Raw genomic sequence first — 21,508 nt, 5'->3', positions numbered from 1 at the left:
TAACCAGTTTTCCGGCCCCAAATGGGTTCACCAATAGTAAAGGGAGCATCAAAGACTATAATCTTTAGGAGAAAGTGCATCAACCACAATCACCAGCTTTTCTAGTCAAGAATAAGCAATTACATTCACCAAAATGGTCTCCAATTGCTGGAAAATGACCCCAATAACAGTAGGTAGCAGCAATCCAACACATCTTTCCAATAGCTCCAAAATGTAAAAACAAAATTTCCTTCTTCCTTCAACCCGAATTCAACATTCCTAAACTTACATGGGTAAGTTTTGCCAAGTGGCAACCATTTAAACTAAATTTCCAACACTATCCAACCCATTAAATTAATTTTCAAAATATACCAATGACTCTCGCCAACAAATGAAAGTGATACTCTAACTATATATTTTGAAAATTAATTTAATAATTATTTCTGTGCCAAAAAAAATTCTAACCAACCAATAATTAAATTTGCTAGGCCAATTTGTCTCCCAAGCATCCCTAAGCAATTATTGACCCTTACACCCATGTCAATTAATTAATTAATGCCTAGTCTCCAATGTCACCCGCTAACATTAGTGGCTAATAAATTGGTATAGGCCCAAATCTGACACCAAGTACCATCCAGTACCTATCAGGAATGACTTATTACAACACTTGCCATTGGTACCAACAACTGATATCTCGAGGTCTTGGGTCTCACACTGTGAAATAATTGACATTCACCTCACATACGCAAGTTACATTTGCACATTTGATTAACTTTTAATCAAATGCTAAGCAAAGTAATAAAATATCACCTCCTCATGACATATTGACTAAAGTCTAAGTTTGAACTTTTCTCTTGCTTCAAGACTTTTATTGCCATGGTAGAGAACCACAACTCTCGCATTTGGACCCTTCGCACTAACAAGGGGGGTGAATATATTTCTAATAGTTTTTAGAGTATCTTGCATCTCAAGGTATTCATCAGTACACTATCCCTTAACTTAAAAACTCCCTCCATCTTCTAATTTGCAAATTGATGGAATATAAGTGGCTGTGAATTTTCACTATGCTAGCAAATATAGGACACCACACAAAGAGCATAACCCTTTTTTGAAGTTTGCCCGACAACAATATTGTAATGCATCTACAAGTAAAGCAACCAAAGAAATTATGCGTGGCAAAGTGATCCCTCTAACGATTAAAAATACAATTTCATTTGATGCTTTAATCATAGATAAGTTATCTATAGGTAATGCTTCAGAATTTATAACAAAAATGAATATACAAGTATAGAATGCTTTAATGAAATTTACATTTAAAAAGTTGGGACTTTTTATAAACTTATCTAATAGATACTTTGAACTATTGTTTTACTCAATCTCAATTCGCCTCTTTTGAGGTTCACTCTTATGCCTCAAAGAGCATATTGAGGCTGTTTTGAACTCAGATGGTTGGCTACTTGCTTGCAAGAGTCAGAAACTACAGAATGCTAATGGAAATCATAGCTATTATGAAAATCAACTGCTCCTTGTAATATATGCATTGAAACTATGAAAATACTATTTGTTAGATGCCTATTTCCTCATGCTAAAGGAGCTACAAAAGTAGATAAGATAGGCTCATTTCTTATCTATGTTCCATTCAGCATAGAACATATACTTGGGGAACAAAATGTTGTTGCGGATGCCTTGTCAAGGTGATGCTTTAACTATCCTATGAGGAAATTTGACCATGGAAAAGTCTCAAGGATGTTGCATATATGATTTTTTTTGCCATCATTGACCATCTCAGCAAGGTGACATACTTCATTTTTGTGAAGAAAGCTATTGGGCTTGTCAATTGGCTGATGTGTATCTGGCTCAAATATTTGAGGTTTAAAGTTTGCCTAGAACAATATTGGGTGACTGTGGGACTTCTCCTCTTCCTATCAATCTCACAATGTGGGCTACATTGGACTTCCTATCACCATGACAACATGGACAAGCTGAAAATGTGAATTTACTGATTTTAGTGTTTTGAAGAATTATTACTTGGCCTTACCCCTTGGCGGAATCCAAGTAAAATGAGGATAACTACATTGTATGAAAGAAGAAGATTAGACTAGCATTTCTTTGTATTGGTTTATATGCTATTCCCATAGGCCTCAAGCTTGCACCTCAAGACTTGTTACAAAGAGGAAATCAAATCACAAGGTTCAAAGTAACCATGCCAATATTAGTTATGCCATCAAAGTCATGGACACTTACCCTTTTGCATTTTATGAAGGCTTAATGGAGACAATATGGTGTCAAGATTGTCTACACTCAAGGAGACTCCAAGTGTCTATATAACTTGTCTTGAGGGCAAGCAACACAAAGCATCCTTCCCTATAGAGGATTGATGGATGCAAGGAGTGTTTACCAATAGCAATGGCCACTCTGTGCCAAACAAGTCTATAAGTTCATTGCAACATTCATAAGGAAAGGGTCAAAAACATAGGGCACATTGGTCCTCAATATTGACTAAAGAGGCTAGATTACTTGAACTAATTTATAATAGATGGGATAATAGCTTTGTCGATCTCTATGCCTAGAGGTGATGGGTTTCACAAGGGCTTAATGAGGCTTGAGTTCACCAAGGTCACTTGGTACTAACAACTTGATTTAAGGGAAATAAGAGTGAAGTATTGCTCGAAGCTAAAGAAATACTCCACCATAGGAGAAACTACGCTCCATTATGTATTTTACAAACAAAGTTGCAAATGGACTTCCAAATGTGGAAGTTAATGATGGCAAGCAATGTGCACACTAGCATGGGACAATAGTAGTGGAGTCAATACAATCTAGCATTCCAAGTGACTTTTCCTCTCTAAAGAATCGAAGCATCTAGGATTATTATGTGACTTTTTCTCTCAAGAACATTACTGCGCCTAAGAATAAAAACTTTCTTTCACTGACAAGGCAGCTCAAGTGATAATTCAAGTCTTCGCATCAACCCTTGTGACGCTTTGAAAGACTTGCAAGATTGATATCAAGGAAATTTGAACAACAGATTTCGACGCAAGAAAACAAGAAGGAAGCATACCTTCAATGGAAATTAAATGATCCAAGACACTACTTCATAAATGAATGGCACAGCCGCGAGCACAATCTTGTCCAATTTGACCTTCTACTTTTTTAAAGCATAAAATGTGTGTGTCGTTGATCCAATTTGGCCATGCTGTGATCAAATACACCTACTGAATACACAATTCCACCATGCCGCAACTACGCACGATTCTGCTATGGAGTTGTTTGATGCTCCAGAAAAGTTCTATGCTAATTGTTGAGACAACATGGCTTCTTAAGTAGAGAACACCGATGCCAGATTTCTTCTCTGAATGCTCAGCCACTTAGTAAGACGAAAGGACGGTGATGGAAGCCCTGAAAAGATGCTCTGTCTTGCCGTGTTTCAAATTAAGCTTCAGCCTCGAATGGTGGTGATCCAATTCCGTTACAAACGCAAACAGACGCCGAATGAATGAATGAAGCACCTGTCTATCTGACGATGGAGGATGATGATCCAACTCTCCTTTTCCCAAAATGGATGACTGAAAGGAAGCCGTCGCCTCTTCTGTCGATTGGACGAACCGAAGAGGAGAAATAATCAAAGGGGGAGAATGAAAAGCAATAAGGCTCCGGTTGCGTTTCTCCGGGTTTGTTTGAGCTCCTGACTATGACGGCTGCCTCAGATTGAATACGATGACGGTGACGGTGACGGTGACGGTGGTAACGATGATGACGACGACAAAAGGAGAGCTTGCTGTGTGTGTGCCCCAATGCAGACAACGCAAGCGTCAGGTAAGCTTGACGATGATGATGACGATAATAAAAGGCGAGCTTTGTCGGGGTCTGCCCAATGCAAACAACGCAAGAGTCGAGCACCTCAGCTTTACGTGTTTTCCTATTTATACGTCGGTCGGGGACCAGGAACGGTCTGGACTCTGTATTTCCTCTCATGGGCCCAAAGTCCTTAATAAATTTATTGTTTTCCCAATGCGGGAATTTATTGAATCAAAGGTATCATTCACATCACCCCAAAAACTAGGAGCTGTTCACGCAGGGGTTTGGAGCCTGATACCGTTTTCAAGGGGAAAACCAATTTCCTACTTCCCATCATGTTCCTCCATGGGTTTAACCGCCCCCCCCTTTAAAAACTAATAAAACGCCTTCCAAACATGGAGCAGGGGGTGAGACCACGATGATAATGGCTTGGTTGAAGAACCTTATTTTCAAATGGCATGTGGCAGAAGCATGTGTGTTTCTCCAACAATAGTAGGGGGTTTTCAACACAAACACCTCCCTAGGGCTGTTTTTTGAGAGAAATATGTGACTTAGAAAGGCTCCTAGTTTTTGGGGAAACCCGTTTTAAAAAACCCCTATGAGAATAGCTCCCAAGAGTACCTTTACCCTCGCATTGTTGGGTCTAAAAGACCCATAACCTTTTGTATAGAAAAGCTAAAAAGAGACATCTCCACCTTCTTGCTTATTGTTTCCATTTCTCTATTGCACCAAATTACATGTGTTTAGAAAAGAACTAGATAATATGTTCAAAGTTGTTCTATAAGGGAGACTTAGATAGTCTTAAGGTTTTTAAAGCATACTTGAGAAACATATAATTACTTGAAAATATAATTATTTTATTTTATGATAAATAATTTTTACAAAGACAAAATAAGGGTTTATCATATCTATGTCAAAAACTGTTTTTAAGTGACATGCATGCCATACAACTAAACAATCAACATAGAGAACCCATCATAAACATAGGGTGCTTGCAAATTTAGAACATATATATTGGTGTGAAAAATATTAAATTTATCAAGACTTGAACATTCATTTCTTTGTAGTAGTTAGACCAACTAATTTTCCCTTCAACACTGCTTGCATTTGAAACAATTTGTATTTTATAGTACTTATATTAAAACCTACAAAGAGGGCCAATGCTTTCTTTTACCACTCAAGCATAAATAGCTATGAAATAGCATCTTCACCTTGCTCCATGAGGACTAGACTAAGAACCATAGTGGTTGCAATGTAGCCATCGGGACTAGATTAATAATCATGGTGGTTGTGATTTTTTAACTTTTTTATGGTGAGAATGAACTAGAATCTTTGTGATTTTTCAATAGGAACCCATGCTATCATTACAACTTGCACAAGATCATGCCTGGCTTGTAAATTTACATAATTAATCAATACAATTGTTATAACCATTTGGCAATTTGAATATGCATGTGCTTCATGTACATTATATCATGATTAATAATATGAAGACTATTTTCAAAAATTTAAGCTCCTTCCCATGCTTGCTTGCACCTTGCATGTTGTACTCCTTATAGTTAACATTATCCCTCTCCTAGACGAGTGCCAGTCCCTTGGAGGAGTCCTTCAAACTGTTGATGGCGTAGAAGCTTCTAGTTGTAAAGTAAGTTGTTGTTGGAATGGTGGTAGGTATCCTAGTTGTTGAAGTTGGTGGCTATTCTTTGAAATTCTCTTGGTGGGTTTGATGGTCATCATTCTCCTGGAAAAGCTCACGTGGTGAGACAAACGTTGGAAGTATAGGAATGGAAGATCTTGAAGAGAATTTGACGGCACATTAATCCTTGGAGTCTTCAGTATACCTCATTAGGAAAAAAATAAACTCACAAATGGGCCCTTAAAAATAATATAGTTTAAGATGTGGGCCTTTTGGATTGTCCAATAGGAAGGCTAGATGTTGACATCCATGGAGGGTGAATCTTCTCTCTCCAAATCTTGGGTGTTCTATTAAAAAAAGGGATAGTGGGGGATTTAAAAAAGGGAGAATGAATAGTACACAAAATTTGAGTTTCTCTCACCTCGTATTTCCCCCCTTTTTTTGAGAATTTTCAATTTCGGTTTTTTTCCCTCTCACGAAATCAGTTTGACCCAAAAGTCAAGTAATAGACCACTTTTCCTCTCTTCTCTATACTCGTGAATTTTCGTCTCCATTAAAGCTCCTTGCTGAGAGTAATTAGGGTTTTGAGCGTTCTTCTTACCTTTGCACTTTCTTCTCCATGCAACTCCAGATTTTGGGCAAAACACAGGTGCCCATCTCTCTTTGCATTTTCTCTTGTTTGCTATTTTTTCAATAGGGTTTGATGTCGTTTCTTACTATTATTGTTGTTTTATTGTAGAGATTGTTTGGGGCAGGAGACAAAGGTGCTCATCTCTCTCTCCTTTCTTTCCCCCCTCTCTCTATGTGTTGTTTCTCTTTTATGTTGTGTTTTCAATAGAATTTGATGTTGGTTCTAATTGTTGTTTTCTTGCAGAGTTTATTTGGAGCAAGAGGCAAAGGTGTTAATCTCTCTCTCTGTTTGGTTTTTTCTTTTTTTTTTGCTGATATCTTTTCAATACAACATAATGTTTGTTATAACCCTTGTTGTTGTTTTATTGCAGAGATCATTTTGGGTGACATTGCATAAGTGCTCATCTCTCTCTCCCTCTCTCTTTCTCTCTCTATGTTTCCTCTTTTCTATTGTTTTTTCAATATACCTTCATGTAAATACTAACTCTTACTATTGTCTTTTGTAGAGATCAATTTGGGCAAGATTGGATAGGTGCTCATTTCTTTCTCTCTCCCGCGTACTCATTCACTCTCTCTTTCTTCCTCTCTGCATTATCCATTTTCTACTATCTTTACAATAGGGTTTGACACCCATTGAAGTAGATGGTGTATAATACTTGCTTCTATCAGATGTACTGCAATACTTAGAAATGAAGGAAGAAGAGTTGTTTTCTATCCTAGCCAGGGATTCAATGGAAGACCTGATCGATTATCATTACATGGATGTGCATCCGACAATGGCAGAGATTGGAAGATATGATGGCACAAGCTTAGATATTGTAAGTGCCATCATAGTAGCACAAGAGCATATTACCTTGGTTGAAGAATATTACCTTATGCCAGATGCTGATTTTGAAGCACTACAGCATGATTTGTTCGGACCAAGGCCCCAGCTTCCTACCAATAAGTTTTTAGATCCCTCTGCCCAAAGAGGTGCCTCCCTGACACACGAGGAAATAAAGATACAAGATGATCTAGAGAATGTGAGATTTCTAACTACCATATATTTTTATGCGATGAAACTTGATGGTGTGGTGCCTCGAGTCCCCCGGAGTCCACCGGTCAAATCTTAGCAAAAAATGATGCCTGCAGCCACCCTGTCCGAAGTTTGGTGTCTAGGGCCACTTTCTGCCTAGACGCCAGACTTTGAACATGGCAGGGCAGAAAGTGGCCCCAGACGCCAAACTTTGGACAGGGCAACTGGAGGCATCATTTTTTGCCAAGATTTCATCGGTGGAATCTGGGGGACCCGACGCATCCTATCGTCAACTTTCATCCCTTTTTGATAACTCTAGGTTAGTCATTAAATATATTGTTTGATTTGACTTTGTCATTCATGACATACTGTACATAGATGAGTTTGCATCAAGGCAAGGAGGAGCTCGACATGCGGATCGACAGAAGGATTCAACTCTAAAGGAGTATATTGGTAACCTTGTTGCAGATTTGGTGGTCTTCCATAAGAAGTGCTCACCAGGAGGGCAATGAATAATCATGAAAATTTGAGCTTTGACCAAGTTTGGACCTTTTCGAGCGATACTTGTGACATATAGCTTGGAGAAGGTGATGCTAATCAAGTGGTCAAAGCTTCTTTACTTGTTTGGCCAAACGCGTGGTGGAGCAATGTGTGTGCTTGCTACATTAAGCGACCTCGCTAAACTATCAGATCCACTTCTCCTAGAGAAAGAGCTGAAGGGGGAGTGCATCATTTTTGAAGCAAAGAAGGAACTTATATTTTCATCGGAAGCTGGCCCCTCCTCTCCACTGATGAAAAAGCCAAGGAACAATTGAGAGTTCTTGTTGGCTATCGGCTTTTTGTGTCTACTATCACTAATAGCCATCACATGTATTTTTCTTGATGAATATAAGACAACTTACTTTGTCCCTATAAATAAATATTTATTAAATAAATGTGAGGTTCATATAAGTGTGACGATAATGTGTGGTACGTGAATGACGCATTCACATACGTTAACATAATTCAACATGTAGTACTGCACTTGCGATTATGTAAGTGTGACAATAATGTGTGGTACGTGAATGATGCATCCACATACATTAACATAATTCAATGCATAGTACTGCACTTGCGATTGTGCATAAACAATAACGTATCTTGTATCCGTACGTGTTACTACTTTTGATGCGTTCATACGTTTAACAAAAATTAAGAGTCATGCGTTTCAAGAAACAAAACAAAACAACTTTACTCAATTATTTGAATTCAATACACATCGCATGAGATATTATGTATATATAAATAAATATTCAAATGTGGCAAAGTATACAAAATTTTTTGGCCTTCCAAGATGTTATGGCACTATAACACTCATTAAAAACCTTGCATAATTAATCTAGTAAATTATGGCAAAGTCCCCTTGCCGTGTCGAAGCCGAATGATAAAGTTCATGTCTTTATCTATGATTGTGACACGCTTTGCATGGATGGCCACAAGCTGTGTATCATCGAACAAGTCGATGAGAAAACCCTCTACAGCTATTTGTAGGACCTCCATAGCTGCAACAGTCCACCTTCCTGCTAGTGGGCCATTCCGCACTCATGCCCAAAATCTTACCATCCCTTTCAGCTCCAAGTCTTGCATGACTTCTCGAACAACCTTATGAAAAGAACTTTTCGGGATGAGAAGCTTGTATCCATGTTGGATTCTCCTTATCTCTCGAAGGGTGATAGTGCCTGGTTTCCATCTCCTCTTCTTTTGTGGTGGTCCTTGTGCTCTATGGGGAGCACTTGTTGCTGCACTAGAGGAGGCTCCACCTTGTGCTCCAGGTGGCGGGCCTTGGCGTGATGTCTTACGGGGGCCAAAATGGCAACATGCTTGCTTGGTACATGCCATGCAAGCTCGAGGAGGGCAAGACGGAGAAGGGACAGAGGTTGGGGATGTGAAAATGGAGGAAGCGAAGAAAGCAAGATGTGAAAATGAGAAGAAGAATGATCTTTTAATCCATTTAATCCCCAAAACCGGGTTAATGCAGCTTCATATGCACTGTCCATCGTGTGATCGTAAATCCATAAGCTTTTATTGGAATGCGACGAAACTTCACATGCACACTCGTTAGGTGGCCAAGAGCCCAAATTATTATTTTTTTTGAAAAAAAAGTGCATGTAGACCCTTGGTTCGAAGTTTGGCATTACCCCTGCTCCAGACGCCAGACTTCGGACCAAGGGTCTGCAAGCACTTTTTTTTTTTAAAGGGCTCTTGGCCACCTAACGAGTGCGCATGTGAAGTTTTGTCACATTCTGATACAGTTTAGTATTTTAAAAATTATCCAACACCAAAATTATGGATGGATTGATAATTGAGAAATCAACATCGCGACTATTGGCCCTTAGAAACTTCGCACCACATAGACTATACAGAGGCATCAGGAGTAAAGTATGCAACAAGAAATGGAAAATTTTGTATGTTATTCCTATTGAAATTGACAGTGCTAACAAAAGCTGTAAGTAAGAATTGAAAGTATAACGAAGATGCACATTCAAAGTTGAGAGCGAAGGACAAGTGTAAAATTCTAATTCATATTTTAAGGGCACATACAATAGTTTTGCATTGGGACATAGTCTTATGTCCAATGCATGAGGATAATACTATGCCAAAAAAGATAACATTACAAACTGTGTTCATTCCATTGAAACGAACGCATTTTTCACTACTTGAAGATTTCTTACAAGTTGGAAGTCCTTGGGAGTTATAGTGATGCGCTTCGCATGTATTGCACAATGTTGAACATCAGTCATCAAGTCAACTAAAAAGGCCTTTGCAGTATACTGTAGAGCATGAAGACATTCTTTTGTATATCTTGACCATGTGCGAAAAACCACCTCCTGCTTTCTGTGCAGTAGAGGTCTTACACAATCTTGCAAACAAGTCTCGAGAAGCTCGCCTTCGGAATGATGAGATCAAAAGAGTGTTGATACCTCCTAATTTCTCTCAAGGCCATTGTATCTGGCTTCCACTTGCGTTTCTTGTGGGGATGCTGAGGAGGACCCTTGTGAGGGCGGCTTGAGGAAGGTGGATTAGGTTGAGAAGGGGGTGCATCTAAGCTAGTAGATGCTCCAAGGGGTTGAACATGATCTGGGGCTCTAAGCGGAAGCTTATTTGCAACTACCTTAGACCTAGCCATCTTTCCTGCACAAGAGATGTGAGAACTCAATGAATAAGATAGAAAGTGAAACCCTCTTTTATATAACCCTAAACTGTGAGACTCATTCACATAGATGCACACTCTCTCTTTCTCTCTTAAACTATAAATTACATTCATACTGAACACATTGTTCATCTTACTATCTTAGCTCTCTTTGAACCCATTTGCTGCCTTGTCGAAGCCTTGTTTCTAGCCACTTGGCATGGTTTTCTTTGGCACTTGAGGCTTCATAGCGCACTCTTTTAGTGACATGACGTGATTCCATCATGTCTGCAAACCGATTCATCAACACTTTCATTTGCTATCTTTTGCGAGAGTTTAGCTTCATCTGCTACTATAATCCTCTACCACCAAGATAGCAATTGAATCATTGGATTACTACCATTCACCCCTCCACCATGATCAGTTTTTCTTTGGTATGCACCACGTACTATCCAATGTGAATTTTCCATCCCTTGTGTGGAACAAATTCTGATGCTTCCCTTTTTACAAAGTATGACCCATGTGTCTCAAGGATATGCTACAAAGACACATATCACACATGAGTAAAACTATGCTCAATAGTTTATACAATTCATATAATTTTAAAATATTAACTTAGTACGCACCATGTAATTTGTGATAGAGCTTTTGCCCTATGCTTCCACCATGTTTTCATAGAAGCTATGCACATCATTGATAAATTCTTGCTTATCTTCATTGTTAAATACCATCTTGCGAAGTAAGGGAGCCAATTTGTTAAGACTTATCCAAACCTTAGCTTTGGCCAATCTTGTTTTTCCTCCATTACTTTGATCAGGAACTGCAAAATGTAACTTTTTCCACCCATTGTAGTCCTGCGGCCTACGAACCATGACATTCCCTTCCTCATTGATGGGTGCTAAGAGAACTTCCTAGCCTTTGCTCCTCCAAAGCAAGGCTTTTTTGGCGAGTTACCAGATTTTCCTGATCTCTTCTCATCTTTTTCAATCGTCACTTGATGCTTGTGTAGCCCAATTTCTGATAGCACTCACTCCACATTCCTACACGTTGCAATGGCTTCTTTTTTTTGTTGCATTCTATAAGCAAAGAAAATGTATTCATATACAAGTTTCTCCATGATTATGACAAAAGCATGCAATGAAAAAATGTGAATATGATCCAAGGGAATGTTGAAGATGGGCTTCCAAGTGGGATCTTCTCTATTATGTATTGGTGCAGCACTTGTCACCCTTCGCCAGTCCTTTCCATCCTTTCTTTCCACCCTCTCTGTCAAGCAATATAGGCCAATGGATTCTTTGTATTTGCACCATTGGAGATTCCACACATGCATTTTAAAGTTTTCAAGTTTCCTGCAATATGCCATTCAACCAAATATTGACCATACCCTTCAACCGAGAGCATCTCACCATGTTCCTAATGATCGATGATGCTTGGAATGCTTGTGTGCATAAAGAACAGTTGCAGCACCTCAAATGTTTCCTTAGGAACTTCAAATGCAGCAAGCCGCCACACATGGTGCTCAGATTGAACACTAAAGTTCCTTGGGTTGTTCTTGTCGAATTGTAAAGCTCTATTTATCAGAGTTACACTAACTCTTTCAAGCTTTACTCCTTTGACGACTTCACTTTCATCTAATTTTATAACAAATTGCAATTTACCATTACATTCCTCAACAAACATATTGTAGTACATTACCATTGTCGACTGCACCTTGTTCAAATCTAAATAGTAATTGTTGAGTTTGGTGAACTTCACCTCATTTGCATTTTTGGTCCCAACCTTTAGTGTTTTTACACATTGAACATGCATGGGATCTCCTATAAACTCCAAAACCTTTGTATTAAGTTGCCGTCGATATTTTTGGTCCTAGCCTTTAGTGTTTTCACACATTGAACATGCATGAGATCTCCTATAAACTCCAAAACCTTTGTATTAAGTTGCCGTCGGGCCTCTACTAACTTCGAAGGTTGAGGAAGAGGCATGATTCTATTTCTCTTCAACACACAACCAAACCCAGCCTTCACACCTTTGAATATCTTTGAGTCATTGTGCTAATACTGGCCCTGTCATAAATAAATTGTGCATCCACAGCTAAGAACTCATTTGACACATCTTTTAATGTGCACTCAATCACCTTTTCCTTCACAGCCTTAAACTTAGGATTGCGCAAAGCATTTTCCAATGTACTTGCCTTCAGCAATCTACTAATACACGATCCAACCTCACCCTCACCTAGGTTCTCTTTCTAAGCTACCTTACATGCTTTGATACGTCGCTTCCATTGGCCGCTATTCACAATTAACTCATTGATTGGCTTCTTCTTTCATTTGTGCTCCTATGTTAGCTTGCTGTTGATCTTTCTCAAGTTATCCAATTGTGCCTTTGCCTCCTTATATGAGATACCAATGTCATGGATAATGTCTTGCATTGAAATAATTTGATTGTTTTGTTAAATTATACTGTCATTCGGCTGTACCACTTGTCCTATTAGCTGTTGTATATGAAGTTGATGCGCAATGATCACATCATGGCAATTTTTTATGGTTGCTTGGCAAGTTATAAATACTTTGAACACCTGATCATTGAGCCGCCTAGTATAACTGAGTAACCCATTTTCACCCTCGCACACATACTTCAGCAAATTTGTGATTCCTGAGAAAGTTGGAGGTCTATTGTTTAAGGGGTCAATCGAGTAGATTCCCCCATCAACCCACAAATCCACATGTTTCAATCCCATTTCCTTGTAACTCTACAAAACCTAAGGGTTGACATTGGTACACTGGGTTCTTTTGAATAATGGGGCATATTCAATCTCTACCTCAATATGAAGCTCCTTCTTTCATGTATTCATTTTACTATTAATAGAAATGGGGAGCCTACTTGGTTGTCACAAGAGGTAGAGTGGAGATTCACAGAGAGGCATACAAAGGTGCCAAGGGAAAGGAGGGTGTAAGTAATTTACTCTGTTAATGAAGGTTGCATAAACACAGAGAAGAGGTCACAATACAGCCATGAGAGAGTATAGATATGGGGGATAATAGCTCAAAGGGTAGGGATGTCCAAGACTTTTCGTATTTTAGATATTTATATTTTGCCTCCAAAAACATCTCCCAAAAACACGAAATTTGACCAGTTTGTTTGTTTTTTGACCAAAAACTAGAATATAAAAAATCCCTAAAATATCTTAAAAGGAACTTTTAAAATTTTATTTTCCTTATTCTTGATTAAAAAATCAATTACCTTGTATCTACTAATCATTTTGCATTGAAAACGAAGCACCACACTCCCCTAACTAACTCCTTTTTGCATATAAAATTTGGTTGAAAAAGACTTCTTGAATGAGGAGAGAGAAGAAATTTGAGTATATCTTTGTAATAATATAAAAAAGGAAAAACGAGATTGCAAAAGTGGAGAGAGAGGAGGATTATTTTACTATTCTTCTCTCCTCTTTTCCTTGTTTTAAGGAGGAGAGAGGGAGGGGCTAAAAGGCCCATTTGTGAGTTCATTTTTTTTCCTAATGACAATTTAAAAAGCCTTTCATGCAGAGTCTCTCCCTAGGGGATAGTGCTAGTATTCTTTTTGTGCACTGGACATATTGTATTGGTTTGGAAGTGTTGTCTTACATTTGAAGACCCAAACCTACATAGGTTATGGTGCAAATATTACATAAGTGCACATGAATTCTTAATTATTACTCAGTTAAAAGATAGCCATGTTGGCTCCTCGTAGCTGTGTTGTTAACAAAGGGATAGAAAAAATGTTGTGACTAGCTGAAATTGTACTTGAAGAAGATTTTGAAGACATCATTATTAGGTGGATAAGAAGCAACTTCAACTACTAAATAGCCTTATTCTTCTTACATTGCCTTGGGGTTTGTTGACAGTCTTATGTGTCATGGCTTCAGTCTTGCTTATGTCATGTAGGTCTTCCATAGCTCGTTGACTTACTGCTTATTTATTGCTACTTTAAACATATAATTCACCATGTGTTTGTCTCCATTCACTTGATAAGTTTTTAGAGTATATGTAGTCGAGTTCAACAAGGACTTAGATAAAATTTTGAAATTGCTATTAATATCACTTACCTATTCATGTTGTTAACATTTGGTTGCTTTTGGTTGCTCCTTTCCTACATGAAAAATATTGTGATGCTTTTGAGCATTGCAGGAACACTGATAGTGTGGTCTACATAGATTTTTTTATTTTTTAAAAAAATAAATCTTATTGTATATAAAATTGTAATATACAAGTTTTTATCATTAGGGGAGTTTTCATGTCTCAAAAATGCCATGTAAGTGATCCTAGGGAGATAAAATATTTTAAGATAAAATCATTTTATAGATTTTTAAAAACTTTTATATTTTGGTAAGTAAATATATCAAAAACGTTAATAAGTCATTGTCGTGATATTCTCGTGGTCACATCTAATGCCAGGAGGCATATTTCATAGTGGATTTTGTGAGATTCCATGAGACCACGGTGGATTGCGTGAGTTTTTATTCCACGGTGGATTTTGTGAGGTTTTGCGATAGATTTCATACAACTATATTTATTTGTCAGGGCTCGTACACAAGGTGGATTCCTTGTGCGAGAAGTTGACGGGATGCCTGTCCTTTTTGGGCGTCATGTTAATTTAATGTGCATGTGGATGACTCCACAGTGAGTGATTCCGAAAAATACATATTTAAATTAATGGACGTTTCTGAGTTCAAAGTGCACTCCTATTAAATTAAGGTTAGGATAGAGTTCCAACCTATTTATTTATGTTGTAGTTGAAGATTGTTAGGTATTCACTTTTTTCAGTTTAATTTTATTATTTTCTAACAATTGTGAATGCTTCAGTTGATGTGTAGAGTAGGCAACAGTGGCGTTGGGAAGCACTGGGCGATAGTGTGTATTCAAATTACCTAGAAGAAACTATCATTTTTGATGGGCGCGCATCTTATTATTAAAGGCGTGGTGCTAATATTTATTTAGGCACGCTTATTTATTGAAACACTTGATAAATATTTATTATTTTGTATATGCATGGACACACGGTTTAAATATTTTATTATTGGATATTATATGGACACAACTCGACTTTTGGACCGCCCAATCACTTTATTCTTTATTTGGACAAACGCAAACACAAAAGCTAAAGCATGTTTATTGTAAAATTGGGCTATTTTTGAGCTTTGAGATGAATAAATTTATAAATACATGCCTTGTGAAATGCTCACGCAAGGCATAGGGGGAGATTGTACCCAATTTGTATTTTTGCTTCATGTCGTGCAAATCTTTTTTTTTTAAAGCTTAAGTAGAGTTCTTTGTTCTTGGGAACCTTCTGGCGCTCGCTAGGTAGGCATCCAACATCCGATTTGCGCACCAGTGATATTAGAGCGAAGCTGAGATCAAGAATTTCCAATCGCTCTAATACCACTAGTGCGTGGCAAACCATCAATACCAGCATGTTCTTGGCGGTGAAGAACCCCCTGTTGTGTTGTTGGATTGTGAAGGACCACTCTCTGTCGACACTACAAGATATAGGCCTTATACCAATGTTAAAAGCAACGAAAATGCAAATAACAAATTTTGCCCCCATCATCGCAAAAAGCGTCGTTATTGGTAGAGCCATAGAACAGTCGGTATTAGCGTTGCTATCAGTGTCCGTATGCCAATATCGACGTCGATAGCGACGGTTTGCAACGTAAATAACGATGCTAGTAAAATTTGTGATACTAATAGCAATGGTAACAGGGATTTTTTTTTTAATGGTAGGGCAGCAAGTTGCCCTGTCACATGTAGCACTGTGTGCTTTATTAGAGCCATACAAAATAGTTTCTGCACTGTGTACAATGCGCTTACAAACAAAAACAATGTATACTGAAATCATAACACTGATACATGAAATAAATACATGATCGCATAATAAGTGATTGGTACAATCATGACAAGATATCACTAATACATAGAAAATGTCTACATAGATCAGGCGACTCGAAAATAAAGGTGTGAGAGCTCCAGGGATCCAAGGGCGAGCTACATATCCTTGCCCTCCGAAAGCTCGTCCCGTTGCAAAGGAGCATCGAATGGACTCTGCAAAAAAAGAAACAACACATCAGTCCATCATAAAATAATGCATTCTAATTAAACATGGTAACTACAGACAAGAAAGATGAGTGACTTACAGGGCCGCCACGTCTATACAATCGGTCGATCAATGAAGTGAGACCGTGCCTCTCTGCATATCGAGCCTCGAAGGCCAGTCGGATCGCGATTTGTAATGGAGTGCTGCAAAGAAAACAAAATGCTAACTGTTAGAAACATGATTGTCAGTACAAATGATATTGCAAAAAAATAAATAAGCAAAATAAAGAAAAAATTACAAAGTCCTCCAAATATATCATGTGGCCGCCACTCCCAAGATGATGGACCACTCTGGCCTCGAGTCGTGCCCTCGCCGCCTTGCGTTGCTGACTCCAACGTCTTGGAGAATCTATAGCCTCCTCCCTCAGTTGGCGCCAGTTGTCTGCATCTAACCACTCGGGCTTTGCATCCCCACTCTTGATTGCCTTGTGTGCATCGGATCGTCTGTGTGACATATATGCACGCATGCAATCCATCATCCAGCTCATAGAGAATCTATCTACTGAGGCTGGAATCGGAAACTCCTCATGCAAGGATGCTACTATGTGGTCCTTGCTCCCCTCCGATATGTTCTTCCAATGATCTAAGACGTGCCGAAAAACTTGTTGGCACAACTCTCTCATGCGAGCCATCACCCTCCTCCCCTCATCATTCATGATGATGGCTCCTGACCTACCATCTATTAGATATCCATATCCCCCTGGAGTTTGCCTAAGATGGGTCCTCTCCCATCTGCGCCCACGCTCCTGGGCATATCCAGGAGACCCCTGTGTATCCGATGTACCGACTAGGGTAATATCTCTCGGAGTGGCACCCATAGGGGTGCCACCTGCTAAGAGCTGGAGTAACTGGAGTAGACGTCTCCACAGGTGTGACAAATCCCTGAGGTGACGCAACTTAGCTGAACGATGAGATGGAGACACCGCGTTCGTGCCTCCACAGCATCCACCTGAGCTTGAGCCACGCTCCCTAGAAGGGCCACGAGAGCGAGGAGTTGCACCTGTATCCTGTGTCGACTGCGGGCTCACTGCATTCGTATCTCTGCAGATTCCCCTTGACCCCGAAGCACTCCCTCCCTCTGGCCCAAGTCTGGAGCGTCGAGCTCGTCTGCTCGAAGCTGAAGCATCTGATCGCGCTGAAGTAGATCTAGCAGAGCGTCCTGACGAAGGTTGAGACAGCTCCTGGTCTACCATATCTCTAAATCTTGCGATCTGGTCTGGAGATATGCGTGTGAAGATATCCTGTAACTCCTCATCGCTCATCCCTCAACTCATCCTGAAAATGTCACCTGCACAGACAAAAAATGATGTTAGAATAATCAATTTAAATAATTCAAAGCACAGTAATATAAATCCTTTTAAAAAATCTCACTTAAAATGCATATCTTTACCCTTATAAGCGATTGGTCAACGAATTGAGTAAGTAGATGCTCCAAGTATGAAGTATCCTATGGTTCCATGTCAATCTCTTGACACAACTCCGCATACATTGGAAGGTTGATAGACATGTCACCACAAAAGGATGAGTCCACCTCATTCTCAAAGAATTCTTGGACTCCTGTATTTCCATCATTGTTAGCTGATGCTGGCTCCAAGCTTTTGACGGCCTCCACCCCTTGCAATATCGACCTCTCTATTTGCATATTATCTTCATCTATGCTCGGAACATCGCTTTGATTATATACTCTCGCACTTCGAGGAGTTGAATGTATAACATACCACCATCGAGATTGTCGAGGGTTTGGATAGAAGATTACTTGTTTACAAACACGTATAAGAGAGTTCAAACCATTGTGACATAAATAATGTCATAATATAATTAGCAAACAAATGAGTCTATGCACTTGTTCACAATGGGCCGGCAACACAAAGGTGTCGTGCAAATCCGTCCATTTTTTTTCAGAATCTATTTTGAGAAATCCAGATGGACCTTGTTGAACTATTGCTCCAGCTTCTCCAAGTACCACTTTGAACCACTGCACATCGAATAGTATCATGGACAAGCTATGGTAATCCACCATAACAATACTTTGCAAGTTCCCAAAATACTCCATCTCATCCATAACTATGTTTGGATCCGTTGCTCGTCGCCGGCTCTCTTGCTCGAACCTTGCCATGATACCACAGTCCATTGTGGAGCGCATTTTGTCAATATTCTCCACGTGAAAATGTCGTCCGTGCGACCACGCTGCACTATATATTTTGTACTGTACATTGAAATACTCAAATTATATATCACATATAAAATTTAGATATGACAAATTCTAAACCCCTCATCACCTTTGGACTATATCCCCTTGAGAATTTCCACTCTTTCATTGAGATCTCTGTCCCTTTGCGAGATGCTGCAGTCAAAGCTCAATGCAACCATCACGTTGACATGAACTGCGGCATCTCCTCCATACCTTTGGGACATCGAATTGGTCGATGACACGTACTACATCGAAATTCAGCTCGCGCTTCCTCTCGATCTTGCCTAGCAATCTGGTACTTGGTGAGCCACGTCTCCATAGAGGCATGGTGCAACATACAAAAGCGATTTACCTTCTCCTCCATTGAGGCATCCATTCTTTTTTCTACCCCATTTCCAACCACCACATCTCTAGTCAGTCTATCATCGTCCTTCAGCGTAGCATTTCGTTGTCTGGATCCACTGTTGGTAGCCATTGTGAAATATGCACTAGCGCCTCAGACACCAACCAACCTTCAGCCATGCTACCTTTTGGCCGAGCTCGTTGTTGCACAAAGCCTTTCAGGGTTTTCATGAAGCGCTCCAAGAAGAACATCCATCGCGTATGGACAGGTCCAGCAATCTCTACTTCATCTACAAGATGTACAAGAAGGTGGATTTGTATCGTAAGCATGCTGGTGGGCAGGTATTTCTCAAAGAGACAGACCGTCTCCCCTGCTCCCTGCCTCACAGATTCAATAGAGGACTTCTTAATCTCCTTTTGTGAGATCCATTGCACCAACGTTGACAACCTGTAAATGGCACCGCGTATTTCTGGAGTAAGACATCCTGCGTTCGCGATTGGCAATACAAACTGCCACAAATGAGAAAGCATTATGAATAATGGCTACACTCCAAATAGCAAAATGCGCACGCCAATTACAATCCATTCATAGTACAAACCTGACATATCTTATGCCAGTCATGGGATTTTAGCCCTGATAATTGGTCGTCTTTAGAAAATGCAAACCTGAGAGAACGCATCATACCCGTCGGATTGCGGATAGACTTGACTACTTGCTTCACAATGCGCTCTTCTTTAGTGGACAAAACCCAAGGAGCGCGAGAAACTTGCATGCGACCATTAGCACTCAATTGCAGCCAAAGCGCCTCCATCTTACCTACCTCCTTCAAATCCATTCGTGCCCCTATAGTGTCTCTCTTTCCTGTGATGTGGTCTCGTAGCAAGCTGCCCACATTCTTAAAAATATGCATGGGATCCAATAAGTGGTTGACTTGTAAGTGGGTCCAATATGGCAACTCGTAGAAAACTGAGAACCGCCGCATTCTGTTTGGATGTGATTCTGCGAGGACCATTTTCAGCTCGTACCAGCTTGCAGCGCTCATACGTGCTAGAGATCGTCCAAGGAAACCTTCCATGAGTTCATGGTCCTCTGGCAAGAAAGCATCGTGTCCTTGATATACCATCTTCTTCATGGTTCGTAACCTTCTGGAGTCTAATTGTGGCCCGCACAATGGACATGCATGATAATTTGAGGTAACCAGACATGTTCCAACACCACGACCCAGTGAATACTTGCTTGAACGAGATAAAATATAGATATTATCAACGAGAACGGAGGCCTGTTTACCTGAGCACTCTTCGAATCCCGGAAAGTCATGCATCGTCCACATGAAAATGGCTCGAATATTGGCTGACTAGCGACCATCGTGCCTGCTCATATCTTGCACGTTGACCCCCTCTTCCCACAAAATCTTAAGCTCGATACACGTCCATATTTTTGACTTTGTAGTGACCGGGGATGAGTAAGCTAAGGATGAGATGTCCTTTCTTCGTAGAAAGCCATGGAGGGATATTGTAGTTGACAAGGACTATAGGCCACACACTGTAAGAAGTTGAGTTCAGACCAAATGGGTTCACGCCATCGAGGGATTTAAAAACGCAAGCCCCCAATTTGAAGTTTTTTCACAAAATTTTTCAAAACTTGAAGTTATTAATGTATTTGCTAAAACTTGGAGTTTTTTTCACAAAATTTGTAACTTTATGAGGGATAATCTTGTTACCCCTATTGAAAATTTGTATTAAACAAGCTATTCAAGGGACCATTTTTTTCAAACTCTCAAAATATACCTAAGAGAGAAAAATGAACAAAATTGGGTTTCTACCACACATCTCAAAAAGTACCCTTATCAATCAGACTAATCTCTAAAATTATGAGTCAATCTAAATAAAACACAAAAAGAACTCAATATAGGAAAATATAATTATTTCTCTTGCAACTATTTAGGCAAATTATGAAAGCCACTTATATATAACTATTTTATAGTATCGATATGTGGACTTGATAGCAACATATGTCAATATCTTCCTCATCTTTTTTACTAATCACTCCAAAGCTTCTCATATATGCAATGGTTGTAGGGAGCTTTAACTCTAACATATCTACAAGCAATATATCATTTTCATCCTCTACAACTCAGTCACACTTGTATCGCTCCACCCGTATTTTGCTTGCACACTTAAGAGTGCAAGCAGTGTCTTCAGGTGAGATACTCGGCACCCATCATATAATGGTATGGATGCTTCCTCTCTAAGCGGATTAGAAGTCTCGCCATCCATGGGAATCAATGCATCGATCATTGCCTCCATCTCAGGCTCCAAGATTGTAGGTAGGTCTGGAAGGTTGCTTGTCTCCTCTGGCATTGAGACGGTATAGATTGGCCTTGCAAGTGGTGGATTGGCTCCTGCACTCCATCCATCGCACGCCCACGAACTCTTCTAATTGACCACAAAGGGTGCACTCCTCCTTGGGACGAGACATTACCTCCTTGGATAGAAAATTTGCCCAGCGAGACCCAATCTTATTGTATATGGTATTCAATTAGCTTGCGAGTACAATGCATGATTGATATTAACTTTTCTTACAGTTTGCTGAAAATCCGCAATCGCCTGATTAATGATC

General features: G+C 39.5%; 1 protein-coding gene across 4 annotated transcripts in view; it reads right to left on the bottom strand.

The window, feature by feature from the left end:
* Positions 1-3,861, bottom strand: part of LOC148032067 (histone acetyltransferase HAC1-like) — a 52,626-nt gene extending 48,765 nt beyond the window's left edge. For 3 of the 4 annotated variants that reach the window (XM_087682694.1, XM_087682696.1, XM_087682697.1), the window contains exon 1: positions 3,041-3,861. The gene's annotated coding sequence lies outside the window, so the exon portion shown is untranslated. The remainder of the gene's footprint in view (positions 1-3,040) is intronic. The other variant, XM_087682695.1, reaches the window with a different exon arrangement.
* Between the last annotated feature and the right edge of the window lie 17,647 nt (positions 3,862-21,508).

The sequence above is a fragment of the Lygodium microphyllum genome, chromosome 8 (assembly GCF_053477565.2).
Source record: "Lygodium microphyllum isolate KBCC chromosome 8, Lygodium_microphyllum_v1.1.10, whole genome shotgun sequence".
Lineage (NCBI taxonomy): Eukaryota > Viridiplantae > Streptophyta > Polypodiopsida > Schizaeales > Lygodiaceae > Lygodium > Lygodium microphyllum.
This window is presented reverse-complemented; position numbering and strand designations above follow the sequence as displayed.